This window comes from Cibotium barometz, chromosome 18 (genome assembly GCF_041138505.1).
Source record: "Cibotium barometz isolate CiBa-2024 chromosome 18, ASM4113850v1, whole genome shotgun sequence".
NCBI lineage: Eukaryota > Viridiplantae > Streptophyta > Polypodiopsida > Cyatheales > Cibotiaceae > Cibotium > Cibotium barometz.
This window is the reverse complement of record NC_141063.1, coordinates 40,267,386-40,289,201: the sequence shown is the minus strand read 5'-3', so window position 1 is coordinate 40,289,201 and position 21,816 is coordinate 40,267,386. Positions and strand designations below refer to the sequence as shown.

General features: G+C 42.4%; 1 pseudogene; it reads left to right on the top strand.

Annotated features, from left to right (window-relative positions):
* The first annotated feature begins 18,040 nt into the window (after positions 1–18,040).
* Positions 18,041–21,816, top strand: part of LOC147629339 (uncharacterized) — a 13,054-nt pseudogene continuing 9,278 nt past the window's right edge.

Here is a 21,816-nt window from a genome sequence, read left to right as displayed (position 1 = left end):
AGTCATTGACACTCTCTCTCTCTATGTGTCCAAGGCTACTATAAGTGCCCGCGACCTTGACTAAAGTGCTCACACATACATCTACCACGTGGCCTACATCATCGGTGGCTCAGAGGTGGTTTTACTTTATTGGGGCAGGTTACATTGGGTTGTGGGGTCTCTCTCTCTCTCTCTTTCTCTCTCTCTCTCAGAGATTTTCACATGGCTCCTCACTCTTTGCAGCCTCACATCTTCTCTTGTCTTCAGTCTTCTTGTCGTGGCAGCTTCTCTCCACGCGTCCGTCTCTTCTTTCAGTCTTCTCGGGGCAGCTTCTCTTCTCGTGGCAGCTTCTCTTCTTGTGTCCATGTCTTCCTTCAGCTTTTCTTCTTGGTGTGGATCCTCTTCTTGGAAAGAGATATTCTTCTTCTTTCATGGTTGGGGCCATGAGCTCGTCCGTCAGGTCATTTTGCTCCATGTGAGCAACATGTTTCAATGTTTTGCTGACAGTTCCTTTGGGTTTTTGATGTTCATCTTTTATCATTATGCAATGCAAACCCAAATTTATGCGGGAGGTCTTACCTCTTGCCTTAATCTGGACAAGGGCAGTGTCTGTTCCCATTTTTACACTGATAAAATGTGCCCAATATATAATGCGTATAGCATTCATTCTCATGCACATTCCCAAATGCAACTCTGGCTGTGAATAATCTTGATTTTGAGTGAGATTTACAGGCATTAACCAAGGGTTAAATGCAAAATGATGATTTTCACAATTTTATCAGCACAATTTTACCAGAAATTACATTAAATTAAGGGTAACCAGTTTGTACGGGATGGTTGGAGTATCAAACCAACTCCGATTTGCAATCTGAAGCTTTAGGGATCTGTATCAGATACCTAATGGTTAATTTGAACCCTCAATTGCACCAAAGTACAGTGATTAGCACTGATTAATCACTGATTAATTTATGCTCTGGTTTGTGTGCAGAAAACAGAGTATGCGGGGAGTCCAGATCTGGTGTCTTCCACTTCAACTGAGCTCAAATGCTTTCAAAGGCATCAATAGCAATGAGTCTAGTAGAGGATTAAGCCAAGAAACACAAGATTTGACCAAATAATGAAAGCTTAATCTTTGTTTTACCAAAGTCACCTGCAGATTTGATGAAGAGCTTGGATCTCACTGTAGACTTGATGAAACTCAATTCTGTCTTCACCAGCTTGTAGAGCATGCTTGATTACCCCTTGGGCTAGGAGGAATTGAATCAATTTGAACTGATGAAGTGTAGATCTGCAATTTACTCAGAAAAATCAGCGCTGAAAAAAACGTCGATTTCTCCTCAACGCTTTCGCGTTTTGCTGCGCCGTTTGATGAGCTTGTAGCTAGGGATGTTGACTAGCTTGTGTTAGAAGGGCAAGGCCTAATGTTGACTGTGCATGGAGAATGGAGTCCTCCACTGACTGGGGGTGAAGAGGAGAAGTGAAAACTCACAAAAAAACTTGATTTTTGCTAATTACCTACTAATCCTGATTAATTCACTAATGGGCTCATAAATCTGGTTGATTCTAGGCATGGCTCTGATACCATGTTAAAATTTGAGCAAAATGATGAGCTATGGTGGATCAAACACTAGAATCAACATGATTAACAAAGTGATTAGCAAGTGATTAAGACGTAATTAGTAAATAATTAGTACATAGATTAATGTAGGCATGGATACTCAAAAACCAGCAAATTCTCATTAGGGCTATGCCTCAATTTATAGAGTTTACATCAAGCATCTAATCCCATTGATTTCTCCATGATTCACTCCCAGAATATCTCCACCTTTTGCCTGATTCTCTCCACCTCTTCACTTTTCCCTGAATATCTCCCAGAATATCTCCACCTTTTGCCTGATTCTCTCCACCTCTTCTCTTTTCCCTGAATATCTCCAAGAATATCTCCACACTCCTAAATTCCCTCATGCTACCCATTATTCTCTCCCAGTAGATTCTTCTAACCTTTTCACAGGTTCTTTCACAATTACATCTCCTCTTTTACAGCCTCTAACCAAGAGCTTGTTCCCACACACACCCTATTCACTTGTATATTTCAACAAGTATGTGTGATGAGGAAGAACCTCTTTCATTTGATGAGGCACAAAGTTCAGAAAATTGGCTGGTTGCAATGCAAAGTGAATATGATGCTATCATGAAGAATGGTACATGGTCTTTATGTGATTTGCCTGTTGGTAAAAAGACCATTGGATGTAAGTGGGTTTACAAGTTGAAACGAAAGCCAGATGGCAGCGTTGATCGCTATAAGGCGAGACTTGTTGCAAACGGTTATGCTTAGGAAAAGGGCATTGATTTTGATGAGACTTTTGCACCTACTTGTCGTATGACTACCATTCATAGCATTTGTGCATTGGCAGCTCATAATGGTTGGAATCTACATCAGTTGGACATCAAGACTACATTTTTGAATGGTGATTTGCATGTAACGCAGCCTCGTGGTTTTGTTTAAAAAGGACAGGAAAACAAAGTGTGCAAGTTGAAAAAGGCATTGTATGGCTTGAAGCAAGCTCCACGAGCTTGGTATGAAAAGATACATGCTTATTTGAGTACACATGGTTTTCAAAACAGTCTAACTGAGAGCACTTTGTATGTAAAACGTGCAGATGATGTACATCTAATCATTGCTCTCTATGTCGATGACATGCTCCTCACAGGACCTGATGAGAGTCATATTGCTGATTTTAAGGCCGATTTGAATGCCTCTTTTGAGATGTCAGATTTGGGGCATTTGCATCATTATTAAGGATACAGTTTAAGCAGTGTGATGGAGGTATTGCTTTGTGTCAGACAAAGTATATTGAGACATTGTTACGTAGATTCGGCCTTGAGGACTGCAAGTCTATTGCGACTCCTATGGAGACAGGTTTAAAGCTCAGTTTTCATGATGCTGGAGATCATTTTGATGTCACTCTCTATCACACAGCTGTTGGTTGTCTCATTTACGGTATGCATTACGAGGCCTGATATTCAGTTTGCAGTCTCACAGGTGAGACAGGTTTATGCATAGCCCAGGGTCTCAGCATTGGAAGGCAGTTAAACAGATCTTTCGCTACTTGAGTGGCACCATACATCTTGGGTTGTTTTATCCCAAGGGGGGATCATTGCCGCCAGATCTACATGCGTTTTCATACTCTGATTGGGCTGGTTGCTATGACACACGAGTGTCCACAAGTGGTTTTTGTTTCATGCTCGGCAGCTCATGCATATCTTGGTTGAGAAAGAAGCAACCTACTGTGGCCACTTCTAGTTGTGAAGCTGAGTACAGGGCAGCTTTCACAGCTACGGTTGAGTGTGTATGGCTCAGACGGCTTATGGCTGATTTGAGTGTTGGACAGGATTCTGCCACCACTATCTTCACTACCAGTTAGAGCGCATTGGCAGTTGCGAGAAACCCAGTTTTTCATGCTCGCACAAAGCACATTGAGGTGCATTATCACTATGTCAGGGAGAGACTCTCAGCGGGAGAGATCAGCTTGGTCTATGTGCCAACATAGGACAACCTCGCCGATCTTTTCACAAAGGCACTTCCTCGTGAGAAGTTTGAAGCTTTTCGCAAAGCTTTGGGCTTGCTTCCCTTTGTGGATTGATCTACATAGGGCATGGCACTTCCCTATACATGAGTGCCAGCTCTCGTTCACACCATCACTCCCAGGGGGGATTTGTTGATATACATAGGTAGTGATGTGTGTGAACACACTTAGGACCGCCGGGGCACTTTTTCCCTCACTAGGAGGTTTTTTCCCCCGTGCATGTATATACGCCTATTCATTCTAGGGCAATCTTATCTTTGTACTTGTACACTAAGTAATACTACTTCTATGTTGTGAGCTCTTGAGCTTCTCCTTCTTCTTCAAGCTTTGTCTGTGCATTTCTGCAACCCTAATTCCAACAAGTAGCTATCATTGCATACATCAAACAACCAACTGCAGATGAGTATGGGACCTTAGCCATTGCTGCCTTGTCAGCATCAGATTTGGGACAATCTTGCATGCTGAGTTTCACATATGAAGATAATGGGGTACTTAATGCCTTCAACCCGTCATATTGAAATGCTCAAGTACCTTGTTGATGTACTCACTCTGAGACAAGTAAAGCAACCTCTTATCTCAATCTTTGACGATCCGCATGCAAAGAATATGACTAGCATTTACCAAATCTTTCATGTCAAAGTTACCATGTAACTTCTTCTTTAAGGCATCAATATCATCCTTGTTCTTGCTAGCAATAAGCATGTCATCCACATAAAGGATCAAAATCAGAAAATTGCCATCCTTGGCCCTTTTAGTATAAAGGCAATGATCTACTTCACTCCTGCGATACCCTTGGGAGTTTAAGTTTTAATGGCTGTTCCTTAGGAATGGCATCCATCTCCTCCTCTATCTGATGCAGCATTGCTTTCAATTTCAATGCTATGGCTAGTCTGTACCACCACAGTTATAGGAATAAGTGTTTAATGCTTTTATGAAGTGGAGATCTCAAGAGCATTTATGCGGTGCTTGACAAAAACAATCTATGTGGTGCTAGACAAGAACAAGATAAAAAGTTAAGAAACTCTATAAAAAGGAGCAAGCAACATCCACACACCTGTGTTCAGTAGTCTCCCCTGTTTGCAGTTCCTTCTCATACTCAGCAGCACACTCCTGGCCACTTTGTTGTGTCTCAAGCACTGGAGTACTGGTAACAGGATGTTGGACTCCATCCTGGCCGAGTGACAGAGTTTTGGTAGTACAGAGAGTACTGAGAACCACCAAAACACAGCAAAACTGCACTGTAATCTTAGAGCAAACCACTGACAAGATAATCTGCACAACGCATATGCATCAATGAATAAATGTCTGCAATCCACTCACTGGATGTGCCACAAGTCCATACATGGATCGAGCTTTAGACAAGGGTTATCGGGGGATCGCTCCAGTACCTAATCCACCAACACGTTCCCAGACATGGGCAATGGCCAGCTTCAAGAAAACCTCACGACCCTCTCAAAAGGCTAGCAGATCTCAGACTGTTTGTTTATACATCCCACAATTTCCATACATAGGGCAATCCACAAGCTAGTATGCGCACTAGCAATGCCCAAAACCTGCAACAATGCAAACTGCACTGTCACAAAGACTGCAATAACCTGTAAATCTCTGCAAATTGTATTTGTGACCAGATACCTCCCTTGCAACCTGTATTCGCCCAAGAATAGTACCTGTTGTTGCAGAAAATTACAGAAATAGGGGTGCGGTCGAAGATGACAAAATTGCCTGTAGAAACCTTGTGGGGCCCGAACGGAGGCCGAAACTGTCAAAAATGCGAATTTTGAGCTGACAAAAGCCCTAGGAGCTAGCCTATAGCACTTGAGGTCTTCTTCGCTCTCACCAAAGCTCTCCTCAATCTGTGATAGTCACCCGGTGCACTGTCGATTGCCTCTTGCTTCTTGCTCTGATACCAGTTGAAGAGCACACACGCGAGGATGGAGGCACAAGAGAGAAGGAGAAGTGTGAGCAAGAAGGAGGGAGAGACACACAGACAATGGTGGACTCCTTATCACAATAGTGATAGGGTTTGTGAGTCCTTCTTAACCTAGAAAGAATAGTGTCCGGCCACCGAGCCTCATATGGGCGGGCACATTGGGCTTCACACCCCAACATGTAGAGCTTTTTGAGGACATGAAGAGCATTACATTTCCCACATCTATACAAATCAGAAGTGTCAAGGCTCTGAAGGCAGACACCACGCATGTGAAGGAGGGTCACTAATGCGTTGCAAACAACACTCTTGGTGGTTAGTTTGTGTGTATTGTGGGCTAGATAGTTTTGTGTATGTGCTACCGGCTACTACAGAGATTTTCACACTCATACATACAGAATTGTCTTCAAATGCTTCCACTCCTCTTTATTATATTTAAGCGATTCACTAAAAAGTTATAGTATAGAGACTATTTTGATTGTGTGTGTGTTCTCTGCTTTAGGGAGAGAGAGAGAGAGAGAGAGAGAGAGAGAGAGAGAGAGAGAGAGAGAATCAATATATATATATATATATATATATATATATATATATATCGATTGTGTGTGTGTGTGTGTGTGTGTGTGTGTGTTACTGGCATGTGCAGGAGGTCCCTGATGTGTTGCAAACAAGTGAGGTCTATGCAAAACTGGCTGAAAATGTAGAGTGTACTTATGTATGGAAGTAGAGGAAAGGGAGGTTAGCCCGGAAAATTCAGTGTGCCCGGCTAGAAATGAGAGTAAGAGGAAATAAAACCTTTAAAAGTAGAAGAAAATACTTCAACAATCCGGCAAAAATTTTCCTAATTTTTTGGTTTTAATCTTTAGGTTGGGAAAACAGGATTTCCCGCACACTCGATAGAGGTGACATTCTGTGTGCTATTATTGCCATGGAGATAATGAATGGCTAATGATGGAGTAAAGTTGAAAGAGAGAGTGTGTGTGTGTGTATGTCAGGCTAACATAAAGAGTAAGAAAGAGAGAGAACATCGATTTTGATCATACTGAGGTATATTGAGAGCATTTTGAAGGTTGAGTGTAGCTTTGGAAATTATGGCTTATATAGGTGTGAATGTTGGATGTTGATTACACCAAAAGGGTCTAATATCACTACTCACCAAAGCGGTCTAATATCACTACTCACCAAAGCGGTCTAATATGACTACTCACAATACTAGAGCATGATTAGAATGAACAGCAATATCGTCCAAAAATTTCATGTGACAAAATAGACAAGTGTCAATTGGTTTGGATGCTTAGATGAGAATGGGGCAGTGACAATGGAAGCTATCTCGATGGCAAACCAATATACAGGCCTGCACGTTACCCCTACAAAGAGCCTGTGTACTACAAACCTGCCCCTTACTCCTACAAGAAGCCCATCTACAAGCCTCCTTACTATAAGCCCTCTCCGGCCAACCAATCCCCATCCCCTCCTAACTATGATGAGCCCTCACCCTTTTACACACCCCCTTTTTTAACCTATGGTGATCCTTCGCCTATCTACAAGTCCCTACAAGTCCCCACCACCATCGCCCTACTATGAGCCCTCTCCCACCTATAGTCCTCCTGATGGGAATGAGGAGCACACGGTAGCAAGGAGAGAGGGAGAGAGGAGAAGTACACAGTGTATGGGTGCTACAGAATTGTAGCTAGTTTTTCATTATCCTCATTGACGTATATCTTTCTATTTACACTTGAGGGTTAGTGTATGTGTTAATGATGGGTGACTGGCGCTCGCGGCCATATTGGCCTTTACGCCAACAATCTCCCACTTAAAGGCCAGTGTGGCCCAAAGTGACCAAGACAAAAGAAAAAACTGTACACTAGCTATACATGAGTGAAGCATATGTAATGGCTTCACCTTACGCCCATCAACACTAGACAATGTGCAAACCGCTCCATGGCAAGACTCTTCATAAGAGCATCTGCAGGGTTATCATCTGTATGTATCTTGACTAGCTCAATGTGCTTGTCTGTTAAGACATCCCGAATGAAGTGATACCTCACCTCAATATGCTTTGTCTTTGCATGAAAAACGAGATTCTTTGCCAAAGCAATGGCACTCTGACTATCACAATGCAATACTGGAATCTGCCCCTAATGATGTCCAAGTCTCCCACTAGACGAGCAAGCTAGATAGCTTCTTTGTTAGCATCAGATGCTGCAACATACTCGGCCTCAGTAGTAGACAATGACGTACAATCTTGCAAGCAAGATCTCCAAGAAATAGCATCTCCAGCAAATGCGAAAATATAGCCAGATGTAGATCTTCTGTTGTCTACATTCCCTGCATAATCTGCATCTGTGTAACCCACAATGGATGCATCACCATCACCAAAGCGTAAGCACTTGTCTGCTGTTCCACTCAAGTAACGTAGTATCCCTTTAACTGCATCCCAATGCTTTCTACCAGGGTCAGCCATAAAACGGCTTACAACTCCCACTGCAAAAGCAATGTCTGGTCTAGTTGCAACCATGGCATACATGAGACAACCAACAACTAAGCAATATGGAATCTTGGCCATGCTGGCCCTTTCCTCATCAGACTTGGGAGCATCATTTTTGCTAAGTTTTACATATGGAGGCAATGGAGTACTCAATGCCTTCCCCCTCTCCATGTGAAAACGCTGCAAAACCTTACGAATATAGGCTTCTTAAGACAAATAGAGTAACCTCTGGGATCTGTCTCGCTTGATGCGCATACCCAAAATGTGTTTGGCATTGCCCAAATCTTTCATGGCAAAAGTTTCACTCAGGCTTTTCTTCAAAAGAATAATCTCATGTGTATTCTTCCCAGCAATAAGCATATCATCAACATACAAAACCAAGATCAACAATGACCCATCTGTCATTCTCTTCGTGTACAAACACGGATCTTCTTGGCTTTGACGATAATTCTGAGACTGCATAAAAGTATCAAACTTCTGATACCATTGTATGGGTGCCTGTTTTAAGCCATAAAGACTCTTTTTCAATTTGCATACCAAAATCTCTTTGCCTTTCACCGCAAATCCTTCTGGTTCTTTGCTGCATATAAATGTCATCGTGGAGATCACCATGAAGAAATGCAGTCTTCACATCCATTTGGACCAAATCCATATCCTCTTTAGCTTCCAAGCAAACGAGCCTTGTACTTAGGCTATTCATCTCCAGATGTAACTTTCAGCTTATATACCCACCTTTATGGTAAAGCTTTCTTTCCACTAGGCAAAGACACTAAGTCCCAGGTTTTATTTACAATAATTGAGTCATACTCTGATTTCATAGCACACTCCCATAATCTCTTATTAGTAGCTTGCATAGCTTCACGATAACATGATGGTTCACCACAGTCAGTGAGCATAATCTGCACCTGGTACAAATCTCTCAGGCGGATTTGAGACTCTTGTAGACCGTCTCAATGGCTGACTGCTGGTGTTAGCTTCATCATTAGCTGTATGACCATCATTAGGAGTTGCATCACCACTAACTTGTGGATTTTGAACGATTTTTGGAGGCACCACATCTTCAAATGTGACCTTTCTGTATTCAACATCCTTAGGAGATTTCTTATGCATAACCTTTTCATTGAATATGATGTGGCTACTGCGCACAATCTTACGTGCTTCAGGATCCCATAAACGATAACCCATTTTGCCACTTTCGCCATATCCCAAGAAAATGCATTTACGTGACTTTGATTCAAGCTTCTTTCTAAGCTCCTTAGGTACATGCATGTACGCTTCACGGCCAAAGACACGCAAGTGTTTGTAACCTCTTCTGGAATTGCTGAATCCAAAGCTTTACTGGGAGATCGATTGATCAAATGAACTGTTGTATTCATAGCTTCAGCCCAAAATGTCTCAGCTAAGCGAGCATTAGACAACATGGAGATAACTTTTTCTTGAATTGTCCGATTCATTCTTTCTGCTACCCCATTCTGAGACGGTGTATATTGAGCTGTAAGCTCACGACGACGAATACCTTTGCTTTCACAGAAATCCTTGAACTCTCTAGAAACATATTCTCCACCGTTGTCAGTCCGTAAACATTTAAGTTTCTTGCTTGACTGAAGCTCAACGAGAGTTACGAATTTCTTGAACATAGATAACACATCATCCTTGCCAGCCATAGTGTAAACCCACACCTTTCTCATAGCATCATCTATAAAAGTCATAAAATAGAGACCTCCCCCAGTTGGCATAGGCCCGCACACATTGCTATGAACCAAATCCAATGGCTCTAATTTCTTCTTTTCAAGACTCTTATGGCTGCTTTTAGCATGTTTGCTATAAACATAGAATTCACAAAATGGAAAGTCCGAATAAGGTAACACAGGCAAATAGCCTAAATGAGTTAAACTTTCCATTCCAGATTTTGAAATATGTCCCAACCGGCAATGCCACAAGGAAGTAGACGGCAGCTCGGTAATGGCGACAATATTTTCATTTACAAAAGAGACGTGCATAGGGTATAACGAACCACATTTGACTCCCTTAGCTATGATCATAGAACCCTTCATGATTTTCCATGATTGGCTACCAAAGACTGTGTGATAACCAATGTCATCAAGCTGACCAGTGGAGATAAGACTCTTAGTCAATGCAAGCACATGAGGAACATTCTGCAACATGAACGAAGAGCCATTTGGAAACTCACAGCATATGTTTCCAATACCAGTGATTTCACATGTGTAAGAATCGCCAAGTCTAACGCTGCCATAGTGACCTTGCTTGTACGTAGAAAACCACTGTCTATGCGGCGTGACATGATAAGATGCACCAGAGTCAAGCATCCAATCCTGGGCATATGCACCATCATTGGCGACCAATGCATCAAATGACAGAGTAGAAGTAGTGCATACAAGACATCTTTTGTGTCTTCACTGGATTCAACCACATGCATATCATTAGCTACTGATTCAACAAAATTGGCATCAAGCTCTTCAAGTGTAGCTTTGCCCTTATCGTTTGTCTTCTCAGTCTTTGCATTTGAAGAGTCTTTTTTGTCACCTTGCTTTTTCTTTTGCTCTCTTTTCCACGCATAACAATCTTTCTTGATGTGCCCTTTCTTGTGACAATGATAGCACTCAACGTGTTTTTCGGCACGAGATTTGCTATGCGATTTAGACTTGCCTTGAGATTTGTATCGAGAACAAGAGTGACCATGAGACTGTACACTGTAAGCACTTCCGGACTTGGAGTCTATAGATTTTCTTCTAATTTCCTCACTCAAAAGACTACTTATGTAATGTCCCCATTACTAGGCCTTGTGTATATCCAAGCCTATCATGTACATATTTGTTAAATCAATAAAGATGGTCCTTTTTCAATCATTCTCGTGCAATTGTGTACCCCCGTGCAAATCTATGCACATTTGAATGTCTAGATAATTAACCATTTTACAATGGTTGATTAAATGAATAGAAGTACCTTAGGATGTGGGATTTAAATCAATATAGGAACCTTAGGATAAGAGTGGATAAGAGGATAAGATTGAGCTGATGAGGCAACTCAAGCTGGGAAAAGGAAAGTCAACTTTATCCTGTTTCCTATTGGACAGAAAAGGGGCTATAGTGGGCTAGTCTGGGAAAGTTAATTAATAAGGTGGCTAGGTAATTAAGGAAAGGGGCGAAAGTCTCCCTTATCTTGAATCTGATTGGTCAGAAAGTGGGCTATGTCAAGCTGTCACCCAACTTACGTGGAGGAGGTAAATTTTGAGCATACATCTTATTATTTTCTCATCATAATGTTATGCTCTTATGATATGCTCCTCTTATGAGAGAGTACTCTCATCTATGAATAGTTTCCTAATTATGCATAATTATTTATTTATCACATAAATAAGATAATAAATTCTTATTATGCTTGGGAATTTATGATGTTTATGCATTTCATTAAAGTAACATCAGCACCTTCTTGGCATACTTGTCTATTTGAGCATAGTCCCACACAATATGATGCTCTAGCAGCCCCTACCTGGATATCTTGACATAGACTTCCTCCCCCTACCTCCTGCATCCTATCACCACGCCTGGATTATTCACCGTTCCAGTTTGTTGATGCTCTAGGCCTAACCCTCAGTGGAAGAGTTCCTCTCGGACCCAAGATTGATTGTCATAGCTACCCTTCCACAAGGACTCCTTGGTGACTATGGACTTGAAGTCGGGCCACCAAGGGTTTCAGTTGCTGCTCCGGTTGTCCCATCACTTGGAGGGATCCATGCTTTGTTCCTTAGTCTCGTGGCTTCAATGTCTCTGACCTTCTCTAGCATACAACTACGGCCTATACTTGCACCATTAAAACATAAGCTGTCTCTTAGCATTTATCTAGCTCTAATACCTGTTCAAATTCCCAAGCCCCCCCACATTGACATCTACCCATTTCCTAGATGGCTGCTTATATTAAGCACACAAGCATGTGTCCTTGCACTTTGGAAAGGCTGCCCTCTTGTTGCATCTCTTCAAAGTAGCCTCGTGTTTGCTCGGCCTGATCCTCTTGGCCATATCTTGTTTTCAATGCACTCCAAGGGACAACAATCCGAGAAGGGAGGCCTTAACATACATGCCCACGGAGCAATTTCCTAACCCAATGTCGTTCTGCCGCTCCCTTACCTTGTGATTCTCGCAATAGAATTGTTAACCCTTGCTCAGCTACACCAATCAGGGCACATACCTCGCAATCCAGTAATGGATTTGTTCCCTCTTATCTGCTACTCTGCCACAAGCCCCGGCCTTACAATTGTTCAAAACAATCTAAAGCTTTTCGACTGTGCCCTCTTAGCATAGCCTGCTATTAATGCAGCCCATATGACCAAATTGCTGCTGCTCTTATGCATGTTCAGTAACTCGTTTGCCTTTCAAAGTTCATCACCTTTCCCGTGTATGATCACTAGAGCATGTGAGCAAAAGATCATCGTGTATGCTGGGGCCTCTAACAAGATCTTTGTTTCAGAGCCCCAAGTGAGGCTACAAAAGAATCTATTTAAGACTTTGATCTATGACTTGGGTCTCCTGGGGATCCTCCTCCACTTCTACTTCTAAGCTCTTTGATAACCCAAGATGGAGTATCCCGGCTATCCATTCAAAGGCTCACACATTCTTTATGCTTAAAGTCGGCGTACCTTGGGTTTGGCTTGTTGTTGAGGTGGTCCCACCCTATGAACCAGCGCTACACTTGGCCTACATGACCACGAGAACAACATTCAACACAATATAATGCTTCAGCCGTCCCAACCTTGATATCTCGTCATGGACTTTCTTCCCCTTGCGGAAGTTTTGCAGCGGCCCACGCCTTTTGATCCCTTCCTGGACTGTGCATTCCGCTTGCCAATGGCTCTAATCGCAGCGCAGGCTTTAAGGTTGCACGCATAGGATCACTTTATTTAGCAGGAGACCCTCGCTCTGCATTTGTTTAAAACAGTCCAGAGCCTATCGGCCATGCCCGTTTTGAGCATATCCTGCAATCAGTGCATTCCAGCACACAACGGTGTGAGAAGGGAGATTCTTTGGGACTTTTGCGCATGGAGAAGAGCGCCACACTTGCATACATGTCTGCCAAAGCATTGCCCAGCTCAACGTCGTTCTACAGCGACCTTGCCTTGCCATCACGGCATGGATTTGTTTCCCCTTGTCTACAGCGGTAACCCCTAGCCTTGCAAGCCCGTCATGGTATTTGTTTCCCTTTATTGGCGACAGACTATAGAAGAGCGCACCATACTTGGCATACATGTTCCCCAAGAGCACCACCCAGCCCAATATGAGACTCGCATAGGCCCTGCCTGGATATCTCGTCATGGACTTTCCTTTCCCTTGCTGGCTACCTTGGGACAGCACCACACTTGGCGTACTTGACCATGAGAGCACTGCCCTTGTGACCAGCTGCTCTGCTGCAGCAGTACCTTGCTTTGCAAGCTCATCATGGATTGTTTCCCCTCGTCTGGTTGCTGCAGCAGCAGCCTTACTACTGCTGCCCTTCCTGGAAAGGAGAGAGAGAGAGAGAGAGAAAGAAAGGAAAGAGAGGGTGTGTGTGTGCGTGAGAGAGAGAGAGAGAGAGAGAAAGAAAGGTGTGTGTGCGTCCAGCAGAGAGCGGGAGAGAGATTGAGTGTGTGCGTGCCTGTGGTATCCAAGTGTGCTTCCCCTTTGCGAGAGAGAGCTCTTATGTAGGAGGAGGTAGTGCGCTGAGCACGGCAGAGAGAGAGGGAGAGACTTGGCGTGGGCGCCACGCTGAGAGGGAAGCGTGGGAGAGAAGGCCCAGAATAAAAAAATATTAGCTAAAATAAATAAATAAATAAATAAATCAAATGGTCCCTGCCTTAGGGGCCATTCCCACTTGTCTTTTGTGGTTGCTTAATTGTCCGGTCAAAGATCACTCCTCTCCACACATTGACATCGGCCCATTTCTAGCGAGCGCCCAAGAGGGAGTGCCAATTATGGAATAATCAGAATATGGCATGTCCGGGACCAATCTTACTTCCTCGTCTAAATGTCCATCGTGCCCAAAATGGTCAACCATGCAAGTGTAACACTCTGGACACAGATACACCAAATTTGGTGCCCAATTTCTCAAAAAGTGACCGCGGGATGAGGGGAGGGCCCTTACAAGGGTGCTTCCTTAAATGAAAAGAGTATGTGCTGGGGAGAGCTGTCCCTTTTTCCATGACTCTATTGAATGAGGTGGAAGGGTTTAGGAAGACATTTATAATAAGCACTTTTAATTGATATGATTGTTTGATTGATATGATGGTAGCATATTGAAAGTGGTCATCATTGTGTAGATATGGTGGTCATATATATTCATTGTGTAGATATGGTGGTCATATATATTCATTTTAAAATGCAGATTGTTCAATGGCCCCAAAGAGATCTAAGAAGCAAAAGGGTAGAGGCCAAGGGTCTATGGTACTCTGCTCAAGTCCTTTGGGAAAAAGGACTATACATCACGAGGATGGATCGTCTCGAGTTTTACCCTTGTCAACTCCTAAGAAACGTGTCAAAAGACCAAAAATATGTAAGTATATTGATGAGAGGCATCCGTAGATATGTTTGTGGATGGAGCCTCTAATGTCTTGTTGGGCACCCCAAATCGAGGCCCATCAACAATGGAGCATGATATGGTCACTCCTCAATCAAACATTGTGCGCACTTTGGTCTTACATGAGGAGACAGGTGATGTTGAGCATAGTCATGAAGAGGGGGATGAAGAGACAAAGCATAGTCGAGTGTTTGGGGAGATTGTACCATTAGGCCTATGAATGATGTCATGAGCCAGTTTTATGTGATGCGTGACTCTCCACCACCATTGGTTCCTTTATGTTAGTTGATTGCAACCGAAGCCGTAAGAGTAGCCTGGGATGAGGCATCTTGGTTGATTCCATTGTTTGACCATGCTTGTTATGTGAAGACTATGGGATGTTTCACAGTTTCCCTAAAGGGTCATCATGGAGAGGTGAAGAAAGTTACCTAGGATATTGTAGAAACATGGGATCCTATATGGCAAGCTAAGAATGCACATTTTGAGAGCCAGCTAGTGGGAAGACCTACGTGGAAAGTTCTTTCATATGTACGATGGAAATCACAGGTTGAAGACATGGTAGAGAAGGATAAATGAAGGTAACCTTTGAATTTTTTAAAGACATAACTCTACTTTCCATTTTGTTTTGTTTCCCTTGATTGAAACATATGTGGTTTATATTTAATTAGAGTTTCCCGATGATGAGGCTCACCACGTATGTGTGAGCTGTCAATTCATTGAAGTTGACAAAAAGAAAGAGGGTGAACTTATCTTGGCATTGGGAACCACTAATGAGTGAGTGTTCTATAATTCTCCTAGTTTCCCAAATTCTCCTCCTTTAAATTGATATGCTTCTAGATGTTAAATTAATGCTTGTATGTTTTCAAAATAGCAAGGGCCACAACCACACCAAACCTTGGACATGAGACATTCATGTTCCAAAAGTTTGGTGTGGCAAATAAGCTATCCATTTGGGAGAGACTTACTCACTACTACATGTTAGCCTAATACCGGCGTTTATACCGACGAAATATAACGGGGTATAAAAAAGCCTCGTCGTCGGTATAACCGTCGGTACCGTAACGTCGGTATAACTGTCGGGGATATTTACCGACGCTCATACCGACGCTTATACCGACGCTCATACCGACGCTCATACCGACGCTTATACCGACGCTCATACCGACGCTGTACCAAATTTTTTTCTGGGCAAAATGCTGCTGCCTGGCTGTTGCCTGACTGCCTGCAATGAACAGGATCAAACAGCAAACAGACAGCACCAGTAAAGCATAAAATTTGTAAAATGAAATGGTAAAATTGGTATGGGCGTAAGGTTTGTGGTGTGGGCATGCCTGAAGGTTGGGGTGTGTATATGGGGGTGTCTAAGGGAGTGTATATGCTATGCATGGCTAAGCCTTGCTTGCCTTTGGACTAGGCTTGTCTATGCATGGCCAAGCCTTGCTTGCCTTTGGACTAGGCTTGGCTATGCTTGGCTATGCATGGGTCTTGCTTGCCTTTGACCTAGGCTATGCATGGGCATGGCTATGTCAAAGCAAATAAGGCCACACAAGAGGCTACGCAGCCGTGGTTGCATAGCCTCTTGTGTGGCCTTGCTTTCCTTTGGCCTAGGCTTAGCTATGCATGGCTATGCCTAGGCTTTGGCTATGCATGGCTAAGCCTTTCTTGTCTTTGGCCTAGGCTTGTGGCTAAGCCTTGCTTGCCTTTGGCCTAAACTTCTTGGCTATGCATAGCCAAGCCTAGGCCAAAGCAAATAAGGCCACACAAGAGGCTATGCAACCACGGCTGCGTAGCCTCTTGTGTGACCTTGCTTTCCTTTGGCCTAAGCTTGGCTATGCATGGCTATGCCTAGGCTTGGCTATGCATGGCTAAGCCTTGCTTACCTTTGGACTAGGCTTGGCTATGCATGGCTAAGCCTTGCTTGCCTTTGGACTAGGCTTGGCTATGCATGGCCAAGCCTTGCTTGCCTTTGGACTAGGCTTGGCATAGCCAAGCCTAGGTCAAAGCAAATAAGGCCACACAAGAGGCTATGCAGCCGTGGTTGCATAGCCTCTTGCGTGGCCTTGTTTTCCTTTGGCCTAGGCTTAGCTATGCATGGCTATGCCTAGGCTTTAGCTATGCATGGCTAGGCCTTTCTTGCCTTTGGCCTATGCCCATACGTAAGGAAAAGCATACGCATGGCTATGCTCATGCATATCCAAGAAAAAAAGGCCATACATGACCTTTTTTGCTTTTGACCAAGGCTTGGCTATGCATGGGCATAGCCATGCCTAGCCTATGCCCATGCATAAAGGTATGACTATACCTATACTACCCAACTCCCACAATGGGGCATTTTTCAAATTGAGAGAAGCATAAAAGAGAGGTAGAGTTTAGGCACTTACCTCAAACAAGATACCCTTGCCCTCTTGCAAAAATATGCAAAAATAGAAAACAAAAAAACACAAAATCAACATTAGCATAGTAAAAAAAAAAGGGCAAAATCAACAAGAAAGAGAAGATAAGGGGGTAGGAGAAAGGGAAGGGGAGGGGGAGCTAGCATAGAGATTAAACACAAAACCCTTGTGTGGCCTTACTTGCCTTTGGCCTACGCTTGACTATGCCCATGCATAAGGAAAAGCATAGCCAAGCTTAGGCATGGCTATGCCCATGCATAAAGGCATGCCTATACTACCCCAACTCCCACAATGGGGCATATTGAAAATTGAGAGAAGCAAAAAAGAGCTAGAGTTTAGGGCACTTACCTCAAACAAGATACGCGTGTAGAGAATACTTGCCCTCCTGCAAAAACACACAAACAGAAAACAAGAAAACACAAATCAACATTACCATAGCAAAAAAAAAGGGGAAAATCAACATAACCATAGAAAGAAAGAGAAGATAAGGGGTAGGAGAAATAGGGGGGGAGGAGGGGGGAGTTAGGAGAGAAGGAGAGAGGGAGTATGGTGTGTAGGGAGGATGGTAAGTGAAGGAGAGAGGGAGTTTGGACACAAAACCTTCGAACAGAGCAACGCTGCGAAAAAACCAGAAAATAGGCTCTCGGCTGTGAAAAACTTACGGGCGTCGGTATGGGCATCGGTATAGGCGTCGGTATGAGCATCGGTATGAGCGTCGGTATGAGGGTCGGTATGAGCGTCGGTATGAGCGTCGGTATGAGCGTCGGTAAACCAAAATTTAAAATTACCCCGCCAAACTTGTATCCTCCAATATTACGACGGGCATACCGACGCTCGACATTTGCGTCGGTATTTGAGCGTCGGTATGCCCTCAAGCTCTTGTAGTGACTCTTGAGTAGAGGTCCTTGTATTCTCATACCTCAGCTGGTTTGGAAGGTATGCATTCATTCAACTTACGTTTTGTAATCTTTTGGGAGGATTCCTTCTCACGTAATGTTATTTGAAAACTCATTACACAAAAAAGGGAAAATGGGAAACATTTTTGACTGAGCAATGAAAGAAACTAAGAAGCTTGGGGTTGGAGGGAGACGAGTTCAAAAAGAAGATGGAGACAGTAACAAAATATGAGGAGGAAAAGCTTCGAGATAGTGGGTATAAGTACCTTTCAATAGTGAATCCAATTCATGGCGAGGAGTTCTTTTCTTTGCTCTACCATAAGGACTGGACAGACAAAACTATGGTGGGGATCACTCGTGACAAGCTATATAGCTTATGTACAGCCAAGATATCAATTAAGAGGTTAGTATTTCTTTTTTATGAGTAATTAGTTCTAATATTTGTTTGTTTTTAGGAGTGTTTATAATTTACATGTGAAATGTCATGTATACCTACGCATAAAGAGCTTTTGCACTTCATGACATTAACAAAATTGAAGGACGCAAACTTGCACCCATTTTGCGGACTACAAGAAAATGCGCTTCTATATGGAGTGCAAAGCTTATTAGCATGCCATGTTTGAGGAGGTCTCTATCCTTATTGCCAAGTTAGAGGTGGAGGGTTCTCAATTACCAAAAACATTTGAGGCATTCTACAAAGCTTCACGTAGAGTTCATGTTGCACTAGCTTATTCACACATTCTAGGTACTATGAAGAGTGCCTTAGTTTCAGTGACATTGCCTGAGATTCTTAACTCAAGCAAGCGTCTACTATTCAGGTATTCATTTTTCTTTCAATGTCCTCACATATGGCTCGTGAATGCACACTTAATCTTTATTTTTTGAAGATGGCTTTTGGAGTGCATGTGTGCGTCTAAAAACAATTACTGAGATGCCCGTTGAGATTGAGGAGTGGAAGGATGTGAACGATGAGAAGACATTGTTCTCCCCTTCTTTGGTGGAGAAGAGCATCACTCCATGGGAATGCTCTAAATGTCCATGGTGGTTGGAATATCCTCTTGGAGTTGTACCCAAATGTGAGCAGCAACTACATGCCCGTACGTAACTTGTCTTCCATGCATTTTTCTAGTTTTCTAAAATTCAGGTAGCCTATTGTTAATATACTTTTCTTTTTGTTCTTGCAAATTAAAGTTTTTCTTGATGATAACCCCACTATTGAAAAGCCTGCAAGTACCACAGTTGTAGTGGATGGGGAGAACACCAATGTACTCCCACAAAGCAAATCTGCGTCCAAGAAAGGTAAGAAGAGCATTAACAATAACAATCCTCCGAGCATGTCACGGCCCCTTCCTATGGAGGAGGAAGAAGAAGAGAGCATGGAGGTTACTCTAATACGTAAACCTTCCAAAAAGGGAGGGACTAGCAAGGCAAGGTCAACTGTCTAAGTCGATTATTCAGCGTCCTGTCTCAGAGAGAATGCCTACAAGTCGTATGACAGGTGAGTCTTTATAGTATAAGACATTAAAATGTTATAAACGTGGTTCAAAAGAATACGTAGTAGTTCATTAGAGTATGGATACAGTCTACATGGAGTTTCCTCCGAGTTTGTAGCTCGCATGATTTTTGCCGATTTTCCTACTTCCATGCTTGTTGATGGTATCAATGAAGCAATAGCCTAAACGACGCCCTTGGGATCACACACCCAATGCCCATACCTAATCCTATCTGTCGATTTTGTAACCGCACGAAGCTAATCATTTTAGGTAAGCGTACACGCTTGGCACTCGGCTAACCATAGGGTTTTTGTTCCCCGGCAGTAATGCTAATGGAAGGCCCTTAAGTCCCCTATGTTATAGTCAACGGGAAAGCAAGAGCTCTTGACCAATGAGTTTTGTAATTCTATCGTCCCGAGGACTCTAACCCGGATTAGTGCGTAGAGTCAATCTCACAAGAAGATGAATGCACTAGCACATACACTTACCAATCCTCAACTCACACACTCTATGCACACATACACTCAAATCTAGACAAGCATCTCTATATACAAAGCATACACATGCAAGGAAGACTCTCTCTCGATCTTAAAGCTAATTAATCAACCTTAAAACTAATTAATGGTGGAATTTGTAGCCGTACTCAACCTTCCTAACATGTAAGATCCACTCAAACTTTACAAGCAAGCAAGAATGCATTCACTACATTACACTACTCACTAGCAAGGAATCTACACACATAGTCAACATTAAGCATGCACACCAAATCACATCGAATGAGCAAGAAAATTAGCAAATTACTAATCTAAATCTAATCTAATTGATGCTAATCCCTCAAAGCCACAAGTGATTCAAAGCATAAACCATGCACATTGGAAAAATGAATGTGGTTTTCATCACTCTATGCACGCATACTAGCTACATACACACACACAAAGTGAGAAGCTTAAGCTAAATCAGCACACATATTAATTAATCAAGAGATTTTAGCAAATAGGAGAGAGAAAATCCACTTCATTGAATTAGGCTTCAAGCTTGGAGTAGCTTGAGCAAGAGAGTACAATGCAGTAAATAGACGGGTAAATAGAATAGAGAGGAGAATGGCTTGGGGCTCACTAGAGTACACAAGTAAGCTATGGAAGCTTGGAGCTCAAGAGTGCTCAAGAGTGCTCCTCATAGAATGCCCACACAAGCTCCTTTCAAAAATGACATTCTTTGTACTTTATCTTTCTTCACTTTAGAACTCTTGGTTTCACACTCACTTACTCACTTGGCCGGCCAAGGCCACTGATCTATGGCTCACAATAGTTACAACTTGGAACTCCAGATGAGCCCACCAAAAATAGCCCACAATGATATTACAATCAGTGTAAATTTTTTTGGCTATATATCGCCAATTTGGCTAAAAACACAAATTTAATCCTAGGGTTTTGGCTATCATTAGGGCTAGAAGTTTATATATGATCGCCAAATATATGAGCCTTATGTAAGATATATGTAGTTTTGTAGCCAAATTTACAAGCTTGTATCTAGAAAACTTCTTGTAATTAAGTGAATCTATGTAAAACTTTAGCAAAATACTTCTTTAAAATGAAAGTTAACTATAATTCATTGACTATTTTGACTTAAATAGTGTTTGGGAATATAATTTTGATCAAAATTTTATTATAAACCTTGGCACATATCCAATAAGTTTGCTCAAAATTTGACATTTTATCGCCAAATGGTCGAGCAAAAAACACAGGCACCTCCCCAAAAAAAATACACTGATTACAATATAGTTGGCTTTCATTTGAGTGATGGGAATCCCATGAATATTAACATATTAAACATTCCCCGTACCTAGAGGACGGGTAAAATTCCTATTGGTAGCTCGGTAATCCATTGGATGAAGTTGAGTACTTGAAATGAAGAGGTTGACATAGGCTTCGCAATTAATGAACCCACATGCCCACCCGACTCCATATGCTCCACTTTTAGCTAAAAATAGTTAATTACTTATTAATTCTCTTATTCTGACGCTCCAATATCTAACTGCAGTACTCTTATACTCAAGATGACCAGGTTGAATCACACTTTACCATGGACCCACTCCATATTTCATCGAACTTCCATACCGATTAAAAATAGTAAATTACTAAAAATAGTCAGTATCTCTGAAAAAATCATTTGCTACTCTTGTCATGCTTCTCGACACCTTTTCCTTCTCTTTGATGACGTTTCATGCTCCTATTCCGGCATTCCCGAAACATTCCCAGAACAGTAAGTAGTGCATGAAGAACACGTAACGGACACGCACACTAAGGTAGAAGGGTTTGGCTTAACTTCAGAGGGTAAGGCATTATCACGGTTCCAAACCTTAGAACCAGATATAAAAGAGACCCTAGACAGCTTAGAGGAGGACTTTATGGTAGCCTTCTCAAAAATGGGTGTTAAGCACACATTTGTCTCAAAAATACACTCATTTAAGCAAGACAAACATGAGATAGTCA